Below are 22,858 nucleotides of genomic sequence, written 5' to 3'. Positions count from 1 at the left end.
TACCCCACCCACAAGCAAAGAAAGGAAGAAAGGGAAGTGTTCACAATGTCAGGACAGAAAGGCTTATCTTCTTTTGCCATCAATGGGAAGAACGAAGTGGCCCCTTTCACAAGTAATTCAGAGCAGTAGACTCCTGAGTTGATGAGATCCTCACATCTTGAGTATGTGGAACGGATCTCCTACAGAGATGTGTGGCAGTTCCATTTGACCACACAGGGACCTCGGACTAACAGCAGTTTTGATTCCTTTGCCCACATACTGGCATGTACATAGTAAATATCCATATTTTGATTTAAACAGGCTCTAAACTTAACAGAGGCTCTCTTTGAACTGAATGTATTGTATAACCATCTTGAGTCCTTTCCTTCTACCCTAAGACAGCTAAAATAGATAAAATTTCCCATCACTTTTCATCTTGCATAAACAAAGTCCAAGATGACTGTTTCACGAGCAGACATCTACTCTGCAGGCATACGAAACCAGAAGGATGGAATCCCATTCCTGCATAACGTGAGATGAATCTCATCAATATGAGTCTGCACTCAGTTAATTCAATATTCTCCCTTTGGGAGTAGTAAATTGCTAAAATGCAAAGACAGACCCAATTCAGCTGAGCTAACTGGATCATTACTGACTTTAGATGCCTTTCCAATTAACGAACCATTCACAGGAAGCTCTGACGTTTCATCTAACATACCTACGAATTTTGAATATCTACCAAAACCAAATAGCTTCCAGTAAAGATGACGTGATTTGCAAAATATCCATTTCAATCAATCCTCATATGCACAGGATTATAAAGTTATCTATATCTCATCATTCAGTGCTTTAAACAGTGGTCTGGTTTAAATCCTAATGAAGATGGTGAAGAAAATCCATTGAAATTAACAGACTTTGCCTCTTGATCAAGGAGAATATCAAAGTATGATTATAGAAACTTTCAGGGTAGAAACTTCCTAGAACTAATCACATGAAAAATGCCATTCCAGGAATCACCAATACATTCACAAATATCTGATTATTTTCTTTGGAGATGTCAGGCAACTGTGAAGGACAGTAAACTGACCATGACATTTTTCATCATGAAAATACTGTCAACCTTCAAGCCCTGAGGCTCTATTGCTAAAAATATGCAATACCTGCAAGTGTTGGATCCAATAAGTAGTGCTAGAGGTCTCCTATAACCCTGGAGATTCCTATTCCATGCTGGGAAAAATGACATTTGCTCTCTTATCTTATTCTGAATAGTCATAATTTTAGCTCCAAATCTGATGTTTTTGAGATGTTTTTTGTTTCACAGTTTAATGGGACTTGTCTCAGACCATCAGTTACCAAATTATAAAGGTAATGTTTCCTTTTCTTATCTCTCTGTCAAGTCTCCTGCCAACACCTTTATCTAACTGGTCAAATTCCCTTGATACAGCAAAACACTCTCCACATATCAGTCACCTCACCAATGTGATGGTGCCCATGAACTTGCTCACAGTGCACTGCCCCATCATCCAGATTATTAATAAAGACATAAATCAGAAAGTAATCAGTTACTAAGCTATATACTCTACTGAAATTTCAAAAGACTTGTTATATTGTTGGGTTTTGTTTGTTTGTTTTTTATGGAGAGAAAACAGTGGGAATAGATGTCATAGAAATCTAAGCACCTAAATATCCATTTGACATCAGTCATAAAAAACACAGCAATGAGAATGAAAGCACAAGCAGTATTGCCTGTTGACAACACTAAATATATCAAATGTATACGACCTTGGTGAGAAGAGACTTTTAGCCTCTATCTTAGAGCTGAAAGGGACATCATGATGTCCAGCAAGACCTTCTCAGAATTCAAATTCAGTGTTTCCAGCTTGAAATGATGGGTAGGTAGCCCAAAAAAATAAGGAGCCTGGGTTGCAGTATTTAGCTAGTTCGGTGGATCATGGAGGGCTCATGATGTTTGCTTTGTATTCTCTTTTCAGTATTGCTACAGAAGAAAGAGATCTTTATTGAGGTGCTGAGCACTTGGTATTAAATACTGTCTCTCTGACTTGAAAGAAAACAAAGACGTTTGTCATCCTGCACCCCTGCAATGTTCTCAGATTAGGATACCTTTGAAATCTGAACTTCTTTCTTCATATGCCACTGTTTCAGTACCGAAAAAATTAACAGCTCCAGAACACATGTGCAGGAATTCAACATCCATGCTGTTAAAAAGACAAAAAAGCCTTTCACTGGTTTTGGCCCAGACCTGCCAGAAGGCTCTCAAATGTTTGGTTCCTCAGCATGGTTTGGGAATCAGTTCAGATCAGGCACCTTTCCCATGAAGCACTGGATATTGGATGGAAGTGAATGGCATGGCACAGCGTGGCTCTACTTCAGCTCCTGGCACTGGTTAGTTTGCTGGTAGAGATAAAAATGTTTTCTCAATCATAGCAGAAGCAAATCCAGCTTCTCCCCCATGTTGTAGTTCAAATGTCTTCCCTCTTCCCTCTCCAAGGATGTATAGGACTCTTCCACTGTCATTAAGAAGTTGACATACTTTTCCCAGCATCTGGGTTTCTCAGTACCTGACCTCAATGTTTCCTCTGTGTCAGACAGAGGCTGCTGTTGTCTTTGAAGGAATTCAGTACTAATAGCACTGTCTGGCAGGGAATGACAAGCTCAGAGGATCAAAGACAAGAACATAAATCTAACAACCTGCAGCTCAGGAATCATCTCCCCCCTCCACACAGATAAGGATGCAAAACTTAAGAGAGATGGGAGGATTTACTGAGTGCAGAAAAGTGCATGACGAATGAAGGAGTGAGAGTTAACCACTTACCAATGAATTTATGAAAGCAGGAGGTTTCCCTAGATATTAATATGCAGAGATTACTTCTAAGCCCCTCTGAACCCTCTTAAGGCAATTGGGTTTGCTGTATTTTCTCACACCAGGACAGAGAGATTCCATTGCTGTGACACTTGACATGCTAAACAAGGTCACTTTCTCCCTTTCCCACAGGGACATTCCAGCCAGGTTCTGACAGTTTGTCTGTTCCTGGTTTCTCTTAGGGATAAATATCTCTCTCAGGTATGGGAGCACTCTGGCTTCCTAAAACAAAGGATTTGAAAAACTTACAGAACTTACAGGCACGTCCAGGAGCTGCAGAGCCAAGGCATATTTCTTGCCTCTCTCTGCTTTGTATCAAGACAGTGCCCTTGACACCACCTTCCTTACTGGGACCTGGACAACCCTTGTACAGGGGACCATATGCATCATCAGAACCCCCTATACCAAAGCTCCTCTTTTGCTCTCAATGTCACAGCACCATAAGATCATTTAGGTTGGAAAAGACCTTGAGGTTCATTCTTTCCAACTGTTAAACCAGCACTTCCAAGCCCATCATTAAACCATGTCCTTCAGAGCAACATCTACACATCTAAATATCCCCAGGGATGGAGACCCTACCACTTCCCTCAGCAACCTGTCCCAGTGCTTTACTACCCTTTCAGTGAAGAAAGTGTTCCTAATATCCAATCCAAACTTCCCCTGATGCAACCCAAGACCTTTCCTCTCAACCTGAAGATGTCCTACAGTCTCATCTGCCTGTGCTCTGCTCTCCAGGCCTGCTAGGATACTCTCTGGGGAGTATGACATCCATCTCAGTGTTAATTAATATATTGGGTCTGTTAGATCAGTTCTTCAAGGTCTGGGGAATTTTGAAAACATACTTACACATAGCAAGGTGTAAGGTGTAACTGAAGAGTTTACTGGAGCCCTCCACTGTTTTCATTTCTTCATCTCGGGTGGCTCTACACAAAGTAATTATTTTTAGATATAATGTTAATTATATTGGGAATCCTTGCTCAAACAGACAAGGTGATCCTAAGTGAACTCTTTACAGGGACTAGTCTAAATTAAATCCTTAAAGCCTTCTTCCTACATTCAGAGACTTTTTTTTCCCAAAGAAGCTCAGCTATTTCAGCCCACAGAGGATGATCCCTGTTTATAACCACAACATCAGTGGCATTGGCTGTTTCAAAAATTGGGCCCATGCCATTTCATAGGCAGTGGAACTGGCTGATGGAGAATCTGGGTTTGTAGAAGGTGATTTTAACCAAAGATAAAGTAAATTTTGATCTCAGCTTCCACCTAATCACTGACTCCCTGTGTCAGGAAAAACAGGAAGACCAGACTACACATCAATTCACACTTTATTGAGTGAATCAAGTGAGGAACTTGGTGTCAGAAAATGCCTGGCTTGAAAGTGTAGAAGTCTGCATACCACTAAAATACTTTGAGTTAATTTTCAAAATATTGTTGAAAGATTTGTGACTTGAAGCCTATAACAGGCAAATGTGAGCAGTCATGGTGGTCATCAGTGCCAGCTTGCAGATCCACACGAACACTGGGTCAGGATTGGGAAAATAGGATTTTTAATCTTGCCCTAGAAGTGCAATTGACTGACTTTCTTTCTAAGTGAAAAAGCAATTACCATTTTCTCCTTGTCACCAAAGCTGCTTCTGTATTTCTGCCTCCCATCTCCCATAATTAGAGCAGACACCCATAAAGTTTGCTACTGACATTGAACACTGCTGAGGGGATGGCAACCTCCTGGGAAAAGAACAAGTGTGAATGCATGTCCTGGAGTTTTACAATACCTTGTGTTGCAGCCTTTTAAAGCTGTCAAAAAAATATACATCTCTCGTTTTACAGGTAAATGACTACAAGATAAATATGTGGTCTTATTTAGCTAACAGTTGTCTTTGAAAGTGACAGTTGTATTGAAAAAATTGAGGGCTATTAAATGGAATGAAGGAAGTAAAAAATATCAATAGTAGTCACTTCTGATGGTCATTTGTTGCACTTTCCTAAACAGGAAGAAAAATTTTTGTTTAATGGTGCACAAGAATAACAAACACGCCTTGATCAAAGTTTTTTCCCATACTAAGTTATAAACTTTCTTATTGTAAGTGTTCCGTATAGATACAGAAAAAAATCTTTCCTGTGCCTGAGAAAGTTGCATCAAGAAATGCAGATACTAAAATAAAGACACCCTTAAAAATTCCCGCCAGTTGTATGAATATAATTTGCTTTTTAAATGCAAATGAATCAGATTTAATGATGATGAAATCTTCATATATGTGCTGAGCCACTAGTTTGTATTTTCTGTCGCCTTTGGTCTGAATTTCAAATTTTAGGAGAGCTTCCTTCATACTCATAATCCATTACATTCCAGTCACAGTAGGCTTGTATGGGTGCCTTCTGCTCTTCCTCAGTCACTGCTTTCATGCATCTGAATTGCAAATTGAGAATATTTAGCATACTTCTTTTGTGCATATCTGTTTAATTATGCCAGATTGGGCAGCTGGTCACTTTGCAGAAAGACCAAAACCAACACATTTTCTTTTATTTTTTTTTGGGCCAATACCAATTCTTTGATGTTTATGTATTTTTTTTTTATTTTAATTAAGAGGCTGGGGGAATCAAATTTTTGTGCTTGGCATTGAAAGACTTGAGGTTAATTTTACGGTTTATATGATTTTTCTGGGATGATGTCTATTAAAAAATAGATTTTGGAATTCTAGTGAAAAACAACCAATTATAGCGGCTCTGTGGCCTCCCAAAAACAACAATTTCAGTGTTAGAATGCCATGTTCCTTGCTGCTCTCCAGCCAAGATGGAAATCTCACTATAGCTGTTATTTTCAGGCTGTCTCCATAATCATCAAACAACAGTAGTAACAGAAAAGGACCTTAGCTATAAAATCCTGCAGACAGGAGTAATAATAGAAAATTCCTTCTTATAAATTTTTGTGCATGATATGAGTTAGGCAGTTTCTCTGTAATTGATTAAAACCAGAACAAAACAAAATAAAACAAATGAGCAAACAAACAAACCGAAACCCACAAAATCTAAACTGAAAAATATGCAGATAATGTGTTAGAATAAGAAACTGGGAAACAGCACACGAATATGGGCTGTTATAGTCAAGGACGGAAAAGGTGAAGAACTGGCTCCAAAGAGTTTTACAGGAAATGGAGATGTGAGCAACTTGATCTAGTGAACGGCATCCCTGCCCATGGCAGGGGGGTGGCACTAGATGATCTTTAAGGTCCCTTCCAACCCAAACCATTCTATGATTCTAAATCCCTGATATTTCCAGAAAGAGCTCTTCTGAAATGAGAGGCATTCCCCAAAGATCTCAAATTACTACAAGTGATGTCCCAGTTAAGCCAAGATGGCTGAAGAGGATAAATAAGTAATACAATTTTCCTCCCTCCGATACATTTCTTGAATATTAATCTTCCAGTTTTAGACCTGCCTGTGTCCCTCGCTTTTTCCAACACAACAGTAATAAACATTTAGCAGCATTCCATGCATCTTGTAACTTGTTTTCTAGACATTTCTTTCAATTTTAATAATAATTCACCTACGATTGACTGGCTGGGTCACCTTCCATCCAAAATGCTGTTTGTCCTGGGTCTTTCTATTTCCACGCCTGCACAGTTCAGTGACATTTTGTTCCAACTGTCCATCTGGTTAACACACCTGCCTTCTCTTCCTCCAGGTACAGAAGCTGAAGACTATGACAAATAAAAGTTTGGACTGAAAAACAATGCAGCCTTGTTTCTTCATCACACATGCTATTTTTGAAGGTAAATGTCAATGAAGTTCCAAAACTCATTATTTTATTTCAGGAGACATGTTCACCTGAAGATTTGCAGAGAGTGAAAGTCAAAAGGAAGATATAGGGGAGGAAGTCCATTGTTTGAGGAGTCTGAAACATCACAGCCTGCAAAAGAATTAGATCAGTTCTTTAATTTTTAGATCACATTGCCCAATATATTACAGGCTGTTCCAAAATATTTTCGTGCAGTACAAATTTTAGCAGTTGTTCAGAAGGGCCAAGATGTTTTCAGCATAAAACGTGCATTCAGTTTTGACTGGAAAAGAAAACAAAAGTATAACAAAGCTATGCTATATGTTGTTGTTTTTGTCATTTAACATAAGGAGTAAAGACATAGCTCCCAAACTGCACTGCAAGAGGATTCATTACACATATTCCTTTTAGACAATATGCGAATGAATTTTTGTGCATCTGAGAGAAAGAGAGAGAGAACAAGAAGAGCAAAAGTGATTCATGTTTGCTTTAGCAGAACTTAGCAGTAGATTATTTTATTAGTCCATGGCCTTGTGATTGCTGGTACTTTACTTTCCCAAACTTTACTAAGTAGAGAAGACAAACGTGATTCTTTCAGTGTCAGTATTTTGTCTCAGCACCCATGAAGTTAGTGAAAACATCAACGTGCACAGAGGAAAATGTAACAAGTGTCTTACACATAAAGGGATCTGTGAAGTGGCTTTTACTGAGATTTTTTTTAATGACAGTTATTTTTCATATGAGTTGAAACAGTTCAGAAAAAAATTGCCTGCTGGAGACTTCTGCGATTCTAGTTGAGTTCACTAAACTGATAAATGGCTGACCACTCTCTCTGCTGTGAATCAGGTGTCTGATACAGACTCTTGGACTAGGAAGGAACAACATGAAGTAATCCAGGTAGTTCTCATTTGCACAGAAGCAGTTGAGATGGCTGCAGAGTTGTTTGGAAGGAACAGACATCATTTTGCATAAGTCTTACAAAACCTGGATAGAAAAAGAAAGAAAAAATATTAAACCTACTTCTTACTACAGGATGGTTTTGAATTTGCCTGTCAGTAAAATTTGCCTCAAATTTCCCTCAGTAGATGAGCCCGAGGTTCAGGAGATGTGAATTTCTCTGGTCTCATTTTGGTATCAAAAGTCTGGCTGTCTACGTGGAGGATTTAGATCCTGTTGCTTTAGTGAAAACAAAGGAGCAGAGGGTAATTTCTCCTAACCTGAAATACATGCTTACAAGATTAATTGCTCTCTGACACGCAGCAAGCCAATCTTTGTGAAGGATCTCCAGCTAAACATCGTATCTGCCTAAGCAGCTGGTACCAAAGGATGTCAGACAGGATTTCCCTCTAGAAGCCTTCAAAGACAGCTCATGCAAGACTCTGGCTACTCAAGAAATGGAGATACTTATGTCCAGCAGAACTCATTCACCATTAGTCTAAAATTTAGGTTCTGCCTAGCAGCTTTAGTTTCCTGAAGAATTTTTGGCTGATTTTCAGTCCTGCTCTTCAGGAATCAAGAGAGAAAGCCAACATAAGAAAATTAGAAAGACACCTCACTTTGCAGTTAGAAGGCGAGGAGTCTTTCATAGCAACACACAGAAGGGAATACCAAGCAAGTGAAAACATTCTAAATTCTCTGTGGCAAAGTTATGTTGAATTTAAATTGATCTTTGGTAACTCTTACACAAGACAGAACCTCCCAGGTATTTACTCTAGAATAGGGTACATCCAGGTCCACAGGAAACATGACAAAAATGTTTCTGACAACATCTCACATCTAGAGTGGAAACACAGAGAAACCTAAACCTGATTGTGGCAGATAGAGGACCGATAAATTGAAGGAACCCACTTGGCACTTTTTGCAGTTAATTGATGGGACGGGCTATGGTTCCACAGGGAGGGGCTGCATCTCACAGAACCTCCTGTATCTGGTGAGCTGTGTGAGGAAGAAAGAGAGAAATGGATAGGCAAGAAAATACCACTGCAATATTATCAGGTCAACACTCTGATGCTTTGGTGCTCCGTCTGCTCAATGCCCTACAGAGTTGGTGGCTGCTGTCCCTTGGGTGGGATCCACACTCATGCTCTGCCCTGAGTGCAGACAGATAACACTCTGCAAGTCTGAGCAATGAAACAAGTGTTTGCTGGTCTCTGCTCAGTCAGCTTGTCCCTGGAGCCAAGTTCTGCTCACGCATAAGTCAGACTTAAAGTTTACCCACACCACTCTGGGAACATGGTCAGGCCTTTTCTGTTACATTCTTAATGCTCCCTCGATTGTTGTTTGAGAAAGATGATAGCATGCACTACCAAGAGAGTGCTTCATCAAGAGTAAAAAAACAGCACCAAGGGAAAGAAAAAAGTTGTTGAATTGAGCAGCCCATTGTCCCAAAGCTGCAAAACTCATCTATAAGGTCATACTCAGCAACTGTTTGCTATTACTGCAAACTCTGAGGAGACAAATCTTTGTCCATAGCTTTTGTCATCCCAGTAGAGTTACATAAGTTTAGCAATAAAAGCTGGAAAAGACCTCAATAGGTGATCTAATGCATCACCCAGAGTCTTTGTTAGTCAAACAAATAAAGGGTAATTTCTCTACAATTACTCTACTGCAATTTCAGTTTTTAAAAAAAGCCCTTTACCAGAATGGCAGCCACTAACAAATCAAAGCCTGTGCTATTCTCTGAGCTCCTCTAAGATTTACAGTAAAATATATCCCCATCTTCATTTTGCACTGTGGAGCACAGTGAAATTGTTATAACACCTTGCAGTAAATCTCAGGGACTCTTTCCATAAATCAGGTGAGAACTTTCTCTGCCCTATCAGGGCTGTGATTTGGTGTCGAGCTCATGAGGATCCAGTGCAGACAATATCATTGTGTGTCACCATTGCACTGTCCATACTCAGAAAAAGGCAGAATCATAGAATCATAGAATGGAGTTAGAATCATAAAGACTGGAAAAGATTTCCAAGATCATCAAGTCCAACCTTTGACTGAGTACCACCACGCCCACTAAACCATACTGTGAAGCACCGCTTCTACTTTTTTGTAATACTTCCAGGGATGGCAACTCCACCACTTCCTTGAGAAGCCTGTTCCAATGCTTGACCAGTCTTTCAGTGAAGAAATTTTTCTTAATATCCAACCTGAACCTTCCCTGGCAAAACTTGAGGCCACAACCATCATAACCCAGATTTCAGTCTGGGCAGGAGGTGGTGCAGCACTTCTCTAAAAGCAGCCAAGGCATGGATATATGATCATATTGGTTCTTATGTGAAAGCCAAAATGGTAATACATATGCTTCTTCATGCTGTGTCCCTCATCATTCTGCCAGAGCTGACCTGTAGTGAGGTAGATAGCAGCTGTAATCAAAAGGGAATTTAAGGTGATATCAGTGAAGACACATATCTATATGCCCCTCTACCGCTAGAGAGACAGTAAAGAGCAAACAATTTCGACAGCAGGTACCCCAGGGCAACACATAAACTCCAGAAAAGCCTACTGGTTCAGGGTGTCTTTTTAGCTATGGAGTGGGGTTTTTTTGGGGTTTTGTTTGTTTGTTTGTTTGTTTGTTTTTAACAACTTAAGTCAAATCATGACCTTTATAGTTCAATGACGTCTTGCTCCTTTCATGAGGTCACCTCTGAGGGAGACGCTGAAATCACGTTTTATCTGATACCATCAGAGCAGATGAGCCAGCTTACTGTTCGTACAGTAAAGCTGCTAATAAAGATGTCTGACCTTGGGGACAAAGTGGCTTAGAGCCACAATGGAGGGCAAAGTGGCATTGACAGTGAAGGTCCATCGCGTGATAAGCCAGATGTGACAGCAGACTAACAGAAAAATTAATTAGCAGCAGCTGAATTCCTATATGTGACCCAGTTTCAGGGAAAAGAGTGAAAGTGTTTTCTTTAAGCAGCTTTCAGCATCATCAGCTTCCTTGACACTTTTGGATCTTTTGAGAAAAATGAGACACCAGATGCAGGGCATGGTAACGTGCCCCCGTTCTCTGTCAGTTTTGATTCAAACCACTGCAGGATACACCCCAAGCCCCGCATTTTATAAGCACTAGAAAATATGCATTTGCTGGTGGAAAGGTAATTTTTAATAGCACTGTGATAAATATGAATAGGAGCTATACTGGAAAATTTTCCACAGAGGTCTTTAATAGTGGAAATCCTCCTTTAACTGGGGTCTCCTGCTTCACCGTACAGCCCAGCCCATCGAAGTGCATCTCCAAATCACCAAATCGAGACAAGTAAATATCAGACAGGGTTTAGCTAAGAATTTTTAAAACTCATTGATTTTTTCACACTAAAAAGGAAAACAGATTTCAGAAGTGCAAGACCTATAAATGAATCCCAGTTCTTCATACAGTTCACATTTAATTATGTTCAAAGATCAAATCTTACACTTTTTTGCCAAAGTAAGAGAAATCGGAAAATCCAAAGAGCAACAGGCAGAATCAAGAAACATGAACTCCATGTAATTCAGTGCTTCATGTCACTCTTGGAACTGAAATTTTGTTGAATGCTGCAACTGGACCTAAACTATAAAAGCACGTCTTGCCTGTTTGCTATTCCTTTGCATAAAAAGTGAATTTCAGTGATAAAGGAAGAGTCCACATCTTTAGCACTGGAAACTGAAATATTCTACAGATCTATAGGTTAAGTAAAACTGTGTAAAATAAATGTGATTGTGAAACTTTCATTCATTGCTGACAAAGCCTTGATTTGCAGCGGTTTCTATGACAGACAAATAATTTTCTAAGCTCTTATTTATTTCCTAACAGACCTGTAACAGTACTATAATTCTTATTTAAGCAGTTAGTTCCAATTTTGAGAGAATAAAACACTTATAGAAATGCTTTCTAAAATAAATGTATAAAACAACTGAAATCAAAAGGTGAATAACAAGAGAATGTTGTTGATTTGTTGCTGGAAATTATTTACTTGTATCTTGTGAACACAGGCTGCATAATATCAGAGCCAACCAGGGAAGAATAATTCTGTTTTGCATAAACTATTGATCCTTCACTATTTGGATTAATTTTCAGCAGACAAAAGAGAGGCTTTTCAAACTGTTTCATGGAGAAAAGGAGAGATTTGCACCTGCAGATATACCAGATCAGTGATCCTGGCACAAAACATTCACAGACCTCAGGCTCCTTGCAACACTAGCTGACCACAAGTGGGTGCTTCGGGTGAGTTTTCCCTCAACATTGAAAGATTTGCTTTCTTTATTCTGAGTTAAAGTTACGTCTCACTTAAGAGAAACCCTTCCAGGTGAACTTTTCGCCAAGCTGAGTACATTACTACACATATTTACTAAACTTTGATATTGTTGTCAATTTAGTGACACTTTTCAATAACAAAGCTCTTTATAAAAAATAAACAAATCCTATCTCTGTATGCTGTAATCAACAGGCTAATTTCCCAGAGGATTGCTTTGTAGTGGTGTTTCCATCTCTACAGTGTTTAGCAGTACCAAGACAGACTAAAAATTCATCTCAGCACTGAGAGGGTGCTGTCCCACTCACCCAATCTGTAACAACCATCCAGAGCAGCCTCCCCTGATCATCTACCTTCATCTCTTCCAGCTTTCACAGCTGAATTGTTTCACCAGATGCAGATACAGGCACCTGAATCGTGGCATCCCCATCTGCCTCTGCAGTTGACAGCTCAGCGTGTTTGTCCGGTGCTGTTCCTTATTCCTTCAGGCACAGTGATTATGTTCAAAGTTGGCTGTGAGCAGGATTGGGCTGGTGCACCCCATGCAGGGATAGTTTGTCTTTTAATGAGATTCTTACCAAAAACCACTCCTGGAAGAGGCTGGAGTGAACTAATTGGGGGTTTTATCCTAAAGAGCCACCTGATCTAATGGGTGGCATCCCTGCCCGTGGTGGGGACATTGGAACTAGGTGATCTTTGAGGTCCCTTCCAACCCAAACCATCCTGTGAATCTATAATTCTATGAAAAAGGGCTCTCAGTGCTTGCTTTCAGCAGAGAAAGGGGGACATCTCTTCTCATAAGCAGAGGGTACAAACGAAAAATGTGACAGACATGAGCTGCAGGAGGAGAATTTCTGGTTTAAAAGGAAAATAAATTCTAAGTGATGAAGGAGTAGGACAAGTCCCCAGAGAGATGGTGAAATATTGGTCCTTGGAGATATTTAAAACTTGAAAGCAAACAAATCCTTGAGCAAGCTAACTTCAAAGTTAGACCTGCTATGAGCAAGGGTTCAACTGGAGACCTGCAGAGCTCCCTTCCAGACTGAGTTATTCTGTGAATCTATTCATTATTCTCTTCCGTATCCCAGGATTTAATGACAACCCTGAATAGTGTCCCTGATCAGAGAGAAGAGCATTTAGCTTTCAGCTGAGGTCATAAAGAAATAAACTCATAGGATACTGCTTGCATCCTGCAACTTCAACCAGAGATTTTTATGCTCATTCAATCTAAGTCCTATTACTCCTGTGCCATGAAGGACAGTACAGTCAAGGTCCAGATACAATTTCAACCTCCCTGTGGTTCTTTTTTAAGGAGACGAAATATAAGCATATTACTCTTAACTTTCATCAATACGATAATCCAGATGAGTGTGTCCAAAGAGAGTGTAACATAGTTAATATATTTTAATATTTCCTTGGTACACCCTCTCAGAATCTAACCATTTGCTACTCAGGCTCATTCTTAAGCCAAAGGCAACTTATTTTTATTTCATTCTTTCAATAGAATAATTTTCAATTACTCGTCTGGACATTTTTTTAGCTAATAGACATTTTACTATCTATAGTATCTTCTGCTAAATCATCCAGTGAAAGGTGCTGAATAAATAAAACATAGAACAACACATCACATCACGGAAATAGGTCATAGTTTTCTTGAGCACTGTGAGGAAAGAATTCCCATCCACGGCAAGCACAATAGCTCCATCAATACTTAAAAGCATTTAGACCTTTGATCAACTCACACAATTTTTTAAAGTTCAGTTTAAAAAAAAAGAAAAAAATTCAATTAATTTCATATCATCCAGAAGAAAGTGAAATATAACCCACAGATATTAACACTGTAATATAACAGCTCGAGTTTTCTAACCACTCTGGCACAGCTGTGTCTGTCTGGAAAATGTCAGATAGGTCTGAAAATCCCAGGCAGGAAGAATGCTCAGCTTGTCTTGATCCACATGACTGCACAGCAGGTTTCATAATGCAGGCTGAAAATCTTGAACACAACCTGGAAAGAAAAATAGACCTGGAAGCCCCAGAACAAGTGACATTAACCATTTTTTAATCCCAACCCACATTTTCTGCTGCTTTCTGCTGCTTTCTGCTTATTTTCCTATTCTTTTGTTTATTGGTTTTGTAGCTTTTTCTTTATTCACAACTCAGGTTTTCAGATCAGTTTGAAAGGAAATTCATAGCAAATAGCTCTCCTAAGGCCCTCAGCTGTGCACATACACCACTTCTGCAGGATGTTGGAGGGATGGTAAGAGTTAAGGATGAAGACCCAAGCAGAAGCATGATGGTTAGCATTATTTTATCATTACTGAGTGAGTGACTCAGAAAATCTGGCTCTGGGAGGCATCCAGGCAGGAAGTGGGAAGCTGCTGATGGCAAAAAGGGGTTTTAATCCAGTCTTTCTATCAACCCTGAGTTGGATAATGCAAGACAGCCTCCTGCTCCTCTCAGGGCACCAGCCAGAAGTTTTCCCTGGAGGTCCACATATGGGTCCTTACTTAAAACAGGAAGCAATGATTGTCCTAAAATGCCTTTTGCACTATCTCACACCTTCAACACCTCACTTTCACTATCACCTCCTCCATGAGTTTATGCAACTACTGCAAGCATCTGCTACATCTCAAATCCTGTGTTTAGTTCTGGGCCCCTTATGACAAGAAAGACATTGAGATGCTGGAGCGTGTCCAGAGAAGGGCAACAGAGCTGGGGAAGGGTCTGGAGCACAAGTCTGACAAGGAGCAGCTGAGGGAGCTGGGGGGGCTCAGCCTGGAGAAAAGGAGTCTCTGGGGGGACATTATTGCTCTCTGCAATTACCTAGAAAGAGGTTGTAGCCAGGTAGGGCTTGGTCTCTTCTCCCAGGTAACAAGTGAGAGGACAAGAGGAAATGGACTTAAGTTGTGCCAGAGGAGGTTTAGATTGGATAATAGGGAAAAATGTCTTACTGAGAGTGTTGTCAAGCATTGGAAAAAACTGCCCAGGGAAGTGGTGGAGTCACCATCCCTGGAAGTTTTGAAAAAAAAAAAAAAAATTACTGTGGCACCTGCGAACATGGTTTAGTAGTGAACACAGTGGTGCTGGGTTAACAATTTGACTTGATGATCTTAGAGGTCTTTTCCAACCTAAACAATTCTGTGATTCTGTGATCTCTGCTTCACTCTGCTTTGCCAACGGATTTGTCTGAGTCCATACTGTGGATGCCATTTCCAGCTCAGGATCATCAGCTGGCACAGGCTCTCTGGTCTGACTGGCTTTGCTGGCTTGCAGACATGGCTGTCAAACACACTAACAATTGCCAAAGCCCCCATCACCTCGATACACATATTACTGCTATTACAGGGAAGTAATGTTGGGTAACACACTGGCCAGAAGCTTCTAAGGGTTAAACAAGATTTAAAAATTCATGAGTCAGTCATTGCTCTTGGTCAAGCACATCTTTTCTCCCACTTCAGAAATAGTTATTACTGATTTTGGCTCAGATTTAACTCTGAATGTTTTGAAATATTTGTGAGACCTGCTTCTTATTAGAATTCAGATGCTGTTATCATATATTTTGAAATATTCTTTCCTTTCTAAGTTTTCTATTGTGATTTTTTGAGGATTTGATCTCATTTCCAATGGATTTTCTGTCTTGTCAGTGTGTAGTTCTGATTGATTTGCCAAGTCAGACATTGAAAACCACAAAAATTGAGGACTCTTCAAAATAAAATAATGAGATTATATTGATTAGAAATATTCAAAGGCAGAAAAGACCGGACTGTTAAAAAATTAAGTGCAACAAAACTGTCAAGTAAAAATATGTTTCTACCAAATTGAAATTAATTGCAAAGTTGCAGCTTCTCTTTGGAAGCTGCCAGTCATTTTCACATTGTGAAGCAGCACACAGGCGCTTCCCAAAAGAAAATAAAAAGCACTTTTTCCTTCACAGTTCTGCTAGTCAGAAATGGATTTCATACATTGCTCAGGTGCAATTTGATAAATCTGCTATTGCTGCAGTGAGCTGCTGAAGCAGTAGGAGCAGTGAGGCATAATGGACAATATTCTACATTTATTTACATCACCTAAGATTTTTCAATGGATTTTTGGCTAAACATAGATTTTTGAAAATCATTAGCATATAATTAATCCTGCTAAAGTCAACTCAACAACATATTATTCTGCAAATAAACCAAGGATTGTGAAATAAAAAAGCCCTGCAGAAAGAGGAAATTACTATTTCTGTTTAATGGGTGTTTTTACAAAAGCAAAACAGACATATGGCTGTCACTCTGGAGTCAAGCACATGGTTCCATTTTCCCGAGTATATGAGTCATTTAGACCACCCCACACTATTGCTGGAGGATTAGTAAAAAATCTCAGCCTTCACCAACATACTGATACTATCATTACTTCACAGGCACAGCTGTCATCAAAGTCTGTCACCTGAGTCAGCCAAAAGGTTTATGAAAATATATTGCATCCATCAGTCACTAGCGCAGGTTGCCCAGAGAAGCTGTGGATGCCCCATCCCTGGAAGTGTTTAAGGGCAGGTTGGATGGGGCTTGGAGCAACCTGGTCAAGTGGAAAGTGCCCCTGCTCATGGTAAGGATGTTGGAACTAGATGGTCTTTAAGGTCCCTTCCAACCCAAACCTTTCTATGGTTCTATGAGCTGAGCACATGGGAATAGCCCGATTTGCTTGAGGTGGCCCAACCCTGTGGTACCCGTGTTGTCCCCTAATTGCACTATTAGAAGATGCAAGTGATACTGCCAGAGCTCAGGCTTTTCCAGTGTAAGAAAAAGTTATACATTTTGTCCATTAATTTATGTCTTCATGGCCTTCAGAAAGATCAGATCTGTCATAGCATAGGTATTGTATTAGTGAAACATCAACAGAGGATTTATGCTCTGAATATATCCCATTACACGTGGAAATCAGTGAGGCTGGAGATGGCATGGTCAGTGCACAGTGAAGTGTCCAAACAGGATCCTTCAGGGAACTTGGGAACCTGAATATGGGTTGCAGGAGAAGTAAGTGAAGTAATAATGAAGAGGAATTATCTCCTGCAACTGGAAGTTACAAAGCATGAATGAGCCTGGATTGGATAAGTATGAATGGTGCTTTTTTATTTTATTAGAATCACACTCTTTTTTTAACTATGAGTGAACATGACTATACTGAGCAAACACACACACTGAAAAAAAGGTATTTCAAGCACAGCTCAGATCTATGCACAAGAATGGCTAATAATTGATGAATTTTCATTTTTAATTAGAATGAAAAAATGCTGATGCTTTTTAAGACGCTAGCAGCAGAGCAGAGCCACGGGCATCCCTCTGCATTAAATGGAGGATTTCCTCCTGGAAACAAGAATCAACGAAGGCAAAAACATCATGAAAGAGCTGAAGCAGGAAGCATAGAACACTTCAGCCGTAAAGCTCCAACTTCAAGGACCGCTGAGTCTCCCAGCGCCTTGCAGGATCACACCCTTTTATGTTTGCCTGAAGACTGCAATGCGTGCAGGGTTTTGAAAGACAGAAATTTGTACACTTGGTTAGGCTTCTGAAAAAAAAATAGAATGGTCTAGGAGCACTTCAAGCAGGAGGCAAATATACCATAGTGGTCTCGCTCTCAGTTTGTGGTGGTTGACCTTGGGTGTCTGTGAAGGGCAGACACAACTGTCCCTTAGGATAAATGGTGCCCTGAAAGCCACACGCACTGATCTGCCCTTGCAGCACCGTCATGTGTGTGGGTAAACCTCAACTCCATGCCTGCTTTTGTTCTCAAATCTTTTCAAATAGATGTGATGTCTGTGGTACTGACAGTCACCTCTGTGCTCTTTCCCACCAGCACAGGTCTCTCTCTGACACTGAGGCTTCTACTCACCAGATCTAGAGCAGGTCAACTGTGGCTTTATCTAGACAGTTCTTATAAACCTCCAAGGATGAGGATGTCAGCCAACATCTATCTGAGTGAACTGTCCCAGTATTACTCCATCGTGTTGTGGAAATCCTTCTTTGGAACTCCTCCATCATCAGAGGAGAGAGACACAGTGATTCCCACTTCGAAAGTCTGTGACACAGAGAAAGTCTTTTGACACAGAGTGTCTTTGACGACTGTAGTGTCACCATGCCCTCCTGAAATGCCCTTAACTTAGGCATTTCTTTTTTAGTACTTAGGAGAAATCTGTTCCTTTCTCTCTTCTGTTCCTTACTGCCATGCTCCTCTCTGAAATGTCAGTAATAGCTCACTGACAGTCTTATCATCAGAGGGAATGCAGGTTGTGTACTGAGGATGAGGTCCTGACTCACATCACTGCACTGCAACTCAGAGGTTTCTAATCTGAGTTGAGAGAGTACAGCCCAATACAGCCCCAAGAATCCAAGGAAATTACTCCAGAATAATTCATTTTTTCATAAGGAAAGTTTCTGAGAGGTTTTTAATGCTCTGACATTTCTTCTGACTTGTGTTTCGCTCTTTCATAAAGAAACTAATACTGTGAACATCAGAACCATTCATAATTTAATTCCCCAGACTCAGATAAAATTTTGAATGGAATCCAGTGGAAAGTTATTGCATGTACACATTCACAGTTTCTATTTCTTTTAGGTTCACAACTTACAAAAAAACTCAACAAGCTCTTCCTTGAGGCACAAGGGGTTTGAGAGAGAACAGAAACTATTTTAATTCAATACCATCTATATTTTATATGGTCTACAGCAATACCAAACCAGAGTGTAAAAATAAATGTTGATCCCTGATCATTCAGCCCTCACACACTCCTGCTCTTAGGGAAAAACATGCTTCTGAGGAAACCTGGGCTGAAAATTTAACAATTTTCAGCATCCCTTTCAGTCTCCATGGAGTGGGGGAAAGAATCAATGTCCAGAAAGGAAGAATATTTTTTTTATGATTTGAAGAAGATTTTTAATGGAAAGTTTTGGGGAAAAAAAATAACCAAACAAAAGTTGTGGGTTTTCCCCTCAGATTGAAAAAGTGAGGGCAGAGAGATGGGGGACATCAGTTGTCTGTTCTACTTATGCATGAAGAGATATAAACATATGTTTGTATATACATCTATTATATGTCTTACAACTTTTTGTTGAGAAAATTCATTCATCTCTCAGCTTTGACAGGAAAATCAATTTAGTATCAAGTATGGAAATTCTACCATTTCTTTAAAAAGCACCCACGTTTTTCACTAAAGATTTTAAACTGCAAAATCTTTTCATTTTATATAGTTTACAGAGATTCATAAGAGTTCAACCCATAAAGTATGTATCTAACTGCACTTGCACAAAGCATGGCCAGCCTGAGCAGCTCTGAGCTTGCTTTGAGCTCTTCACCCCTTCCAACCATTGATTTCTTATGGGGGTACCAGGATGAAACTTGAGACTGTGCTGAGGGAAATAATTTTGGAAGGGAGAGAAAGGGCCAGATCTACAAGTAGATTTTGAGGTGAAGAAAAAAGTGATCTTTGAGAAGTCCTTTTAAGATTATTTAGAAAGTATGTATTTCCTGTGGGCCATATGCTGGGAGGATAAAAAACACATTCAGCTACTCAAAGGAATTATGCTGAGTTGCATTTAAATGAATGATGAAGCAGAATATTGATCTGTCTTCATCCCCACTTATTTTTCAACTTCTGCAATAAAAAAGGAAAGAATCATATAAACCTGCCCTCACAGTCCAAATCGTTGAAAACAATGCTTAGGCTGTAAACCAAGCAAATCAAGTTCCCATGTAACAAAATAAAATGTTCCCATGGAATTATAGACCACTTCCAAACATGGCACACAAGAGAGGCAAATTAAAATTTCATTGGAAGTCTTAACTTTGACATTTTTTAAGTCTTAGTTTCTTACTGAGTGTTCCTTGATCACAGTTGCATATGCATGAAGTTGCTCACATTTTATTTCCAGGTCTCAGTGTTTGAGATTGCAGTGTGCATGTGCAGTGTCTGGAAACTAGATTTTTATTGTCATTAGCTGATTTTCTCCACCACAAAAGAGTACTGAATGTCAGTTGTTTTCATTTTCCAGATGCTCCATTAATTCTGTGCTGCACCAAATAGGGTGGCATCATCCCTCACCCATTAGAACCAATGTGAAGCTCTATTCAGCAGAACTCAGTGTGATAGTTGGGATGGCTTAGCTTAAGTTTGTTTTCCCATTTAACGAATTTTCCCAGTTTACTTGTATATTCTTTTATTTCCCTCCATCCTACCTCAGGAATAACAGAAGTCACCTGTTCTGGCTTTGAGGATACATGAGCAGAAGAACTCTATTTTGTATAAGTGCAAGAAAGGGAAGCTCAGTCTTCAGGCTAGGTTGGTATCTGCCTTTTCTAAGAACTAAAAGAACAAAAAATGCACCTGGGCAATATGAGATGTGATGCAGACCTGTCAATATGTATATACTTGTCTACTGGGAAAAGGGACAACACCTGTAGCCTGGATTGAGCACACATTTCATGACAAATGGCAGAGTTGTTCAATTAATTATCTTTTTTCTTCTCAGAAATTATTAAGGGGAAAAAAAAAGAAAAAGAAATCCCCTAGAAACATTTTTTATTTGGCTTTATCCAAAAATTATCGTGTTTGAACAAATGACTGACAATGTTCAAAATTCACAGAAGACAGTTGAGTTGTTGCATTGGAAAGGACCTTGATCTGCCCTTGGGTGGCTTCAGTGAAGTCACATCGTTGCTCTGCACCTCAGTTTTCTTTGTTACTGAAGGGGATGACTCAAGGCTGACCTGTGTATTGCACTTTTCGAAGTACTGTTGAAGTTCAGTCTCTTCCCTCTTCACACTAAGATTTGTCATATTACTTGAGAGAAGGTCTAAGATCTCCAAAGAAATTTGTCTACTAGTAGGAAATCTAAGTTTTTCCTATGAGAAAATCTACAGCTCATAAGAAAATAGTACTCTACCCTTGAATGCTTTAAACCCTTTCTTTAAAATGATCTGAGAAACCTGCAAGGCTTTGGGAGCACGCAACAGTCCTTGCCACTTTTATTTATGGACACTGAAGTTCAGGTCATGGAGGGTGATGGTGGGAAGACTGTTATTATTTCCTCTTTATTCTTCAGAACAAACCAATCTATGCCAAGAGGCACATAATGATACTGAAAAGATGTCATGTAATGGAAATATGCCATCAGAAGATGATAAATACATGTAATTAACTGCAGGAGTACACATCCGAGATTATGTAAATCTACAGATAAAGGCATCAGAGTGCTCAGGTTCTAATCTGCCCTTCAGTTTAGCCTCACCCTGTGCTATTTCCAAAAAGGATGAGGAATGAAAAATTCCAAATGTGCTCAGAATATAAATATAAAAAAGATCTGTCTTTAGAGTATAATGTTATTTCTCACAGCTTAGAACCTGCATCTGCAATTCTCATCTTTTCGGAAAATTGGCTTGGTGCTTAACTTTACCCATATGCTTAAGACCTCCTGAATAGCTCATACCTAAATATTTTGTCAGATGATACCCCAGGGAAGGCTGGTCTTTCTGGAGGGCAACTAGAACTCCTCAGTACATCCTCACTCTGAGAGAGAAATCTCTATTTTCTTCCCATCACAATGAATTTCTGAACCTAAAATCATGCCTTCCACATATATGGCACATCCATCCAGCTGACAAATGATAAAGATACAAGCAGACGAACCCCACTGCCATGCTCAGCAATGAGAGAGACCTTCCTTCAGTATTCAATTAGCCAACTTGTGTCCCCAGCCTGAGAAAAACTGTGTTTTGCAAGACCCTTGCCACTGTTTTCCCCAGTTTGGCTTTCTTTAGACCAGGCTAACTTTAGCCTTTCTAAGATGATGTTTGCTAATCTGAAATCAATAGAACATCCTACTGAAGACTGATGGCATTTCTGCAGAAGTGTCACCCTTGTAGATTTTTTCAAAGCATTAGAAAAATGAGCTGTCCACAAACCAAATATGGAGAAATGGAGACATGTTTCAAGCTATGAACACAAGTCAGGACAAAGCTACTGGGAGTTTTGAGTGTAAACAACAGCTTTGTTGCTGAGTTAGACAGAGGTGGGAACAAGTTGCATTTCCTCATTTGAGGAAATTATTCTTTCCTGAAAGGAGGAAGAAAAACTATCAGAAACACATGAACTCTCTAACATAATTTGTGCACTAAAAGGCAGAATGCAGAGAGGTTTTGCACAGAAACACTCCTGCAATGACTCTCAGTCAAATGTAACAGCAAAGGCTCAGTGTGCTCCCCAGTGATATTAAAAATGATGTTTTTTCTCTTTTTAACATAGAAGAGGTCTCTATATCTAAACCAACACAGCCAGACCAATTGATCAGTCACTGTGCAAGTTGTCCTTTCACAGCAGATTTGTCAAATCAGATCCTAGGCCTGAGTAAAGCCTTTTATGCTATTTAACATACACACAACACAAGAGCAGAGCAAGTCTTTCTGCAACCATTTTTGAGATACTGCTAGTGGCCAAGCTGATAATGGGACACTCTGCTTATCTTCCACCACAAGGGCCTTTCAAGGGCCAGTTCCACCAGGCTACTTCAAAGTTGTCCTTTTGATCCAGGACTTTCTGAACAGGACAACCTCCTTTCCCAAGAATTAATTGGTTCATTTTTCCTTGCTTTTATTTGTCCAGGAAGCAAAAATGACATCAAGTTTTACAAGGTAACACAACAATACAGATGAGGGTAAAGCCTTTGTTGTAAAAGCTTATAATTAACTTGACATCATAGAATGCTGTAGGGAAAAGGAATGTTCACCCAGGACTAAGGAACACATCAGATTATGCAGATTATAATATTGTTTGTAGCACCCCATCACATCTATAGCAATAAGCAGTGATGTCCAAATCGGGATTATGATTTCATTTTATGATCAAGCAAACAGAGAGGGATATAAAAAAAATTCCTCTGTAATACAAGAATCCCTGCAGTAATAACAAGAAATACAGAAAAGGAGAGCCAAAGAACACTTCTGGTAATATAAATGTTCACTTTT

The sequence above is a fragment of the Lepidothrix coronata genome, unplaced genomic scaffold (assembly GCF_001604755.1).
Source record: "Lepidothrix coronata isolate B3197 unplaced genomic scaffold, Lepidothrix_coronata-1.0 Scaffold39, whole genome shotgun sequence".
Lineage (NCBI taxonomy): Eukaryota > Metazoa > Chordata > Aves > Passeriformes > Pipridae > Lepidothrix > Lepidothrix coronata.
Note: the sequence above shows the minus strand (reverse complement) of the source record.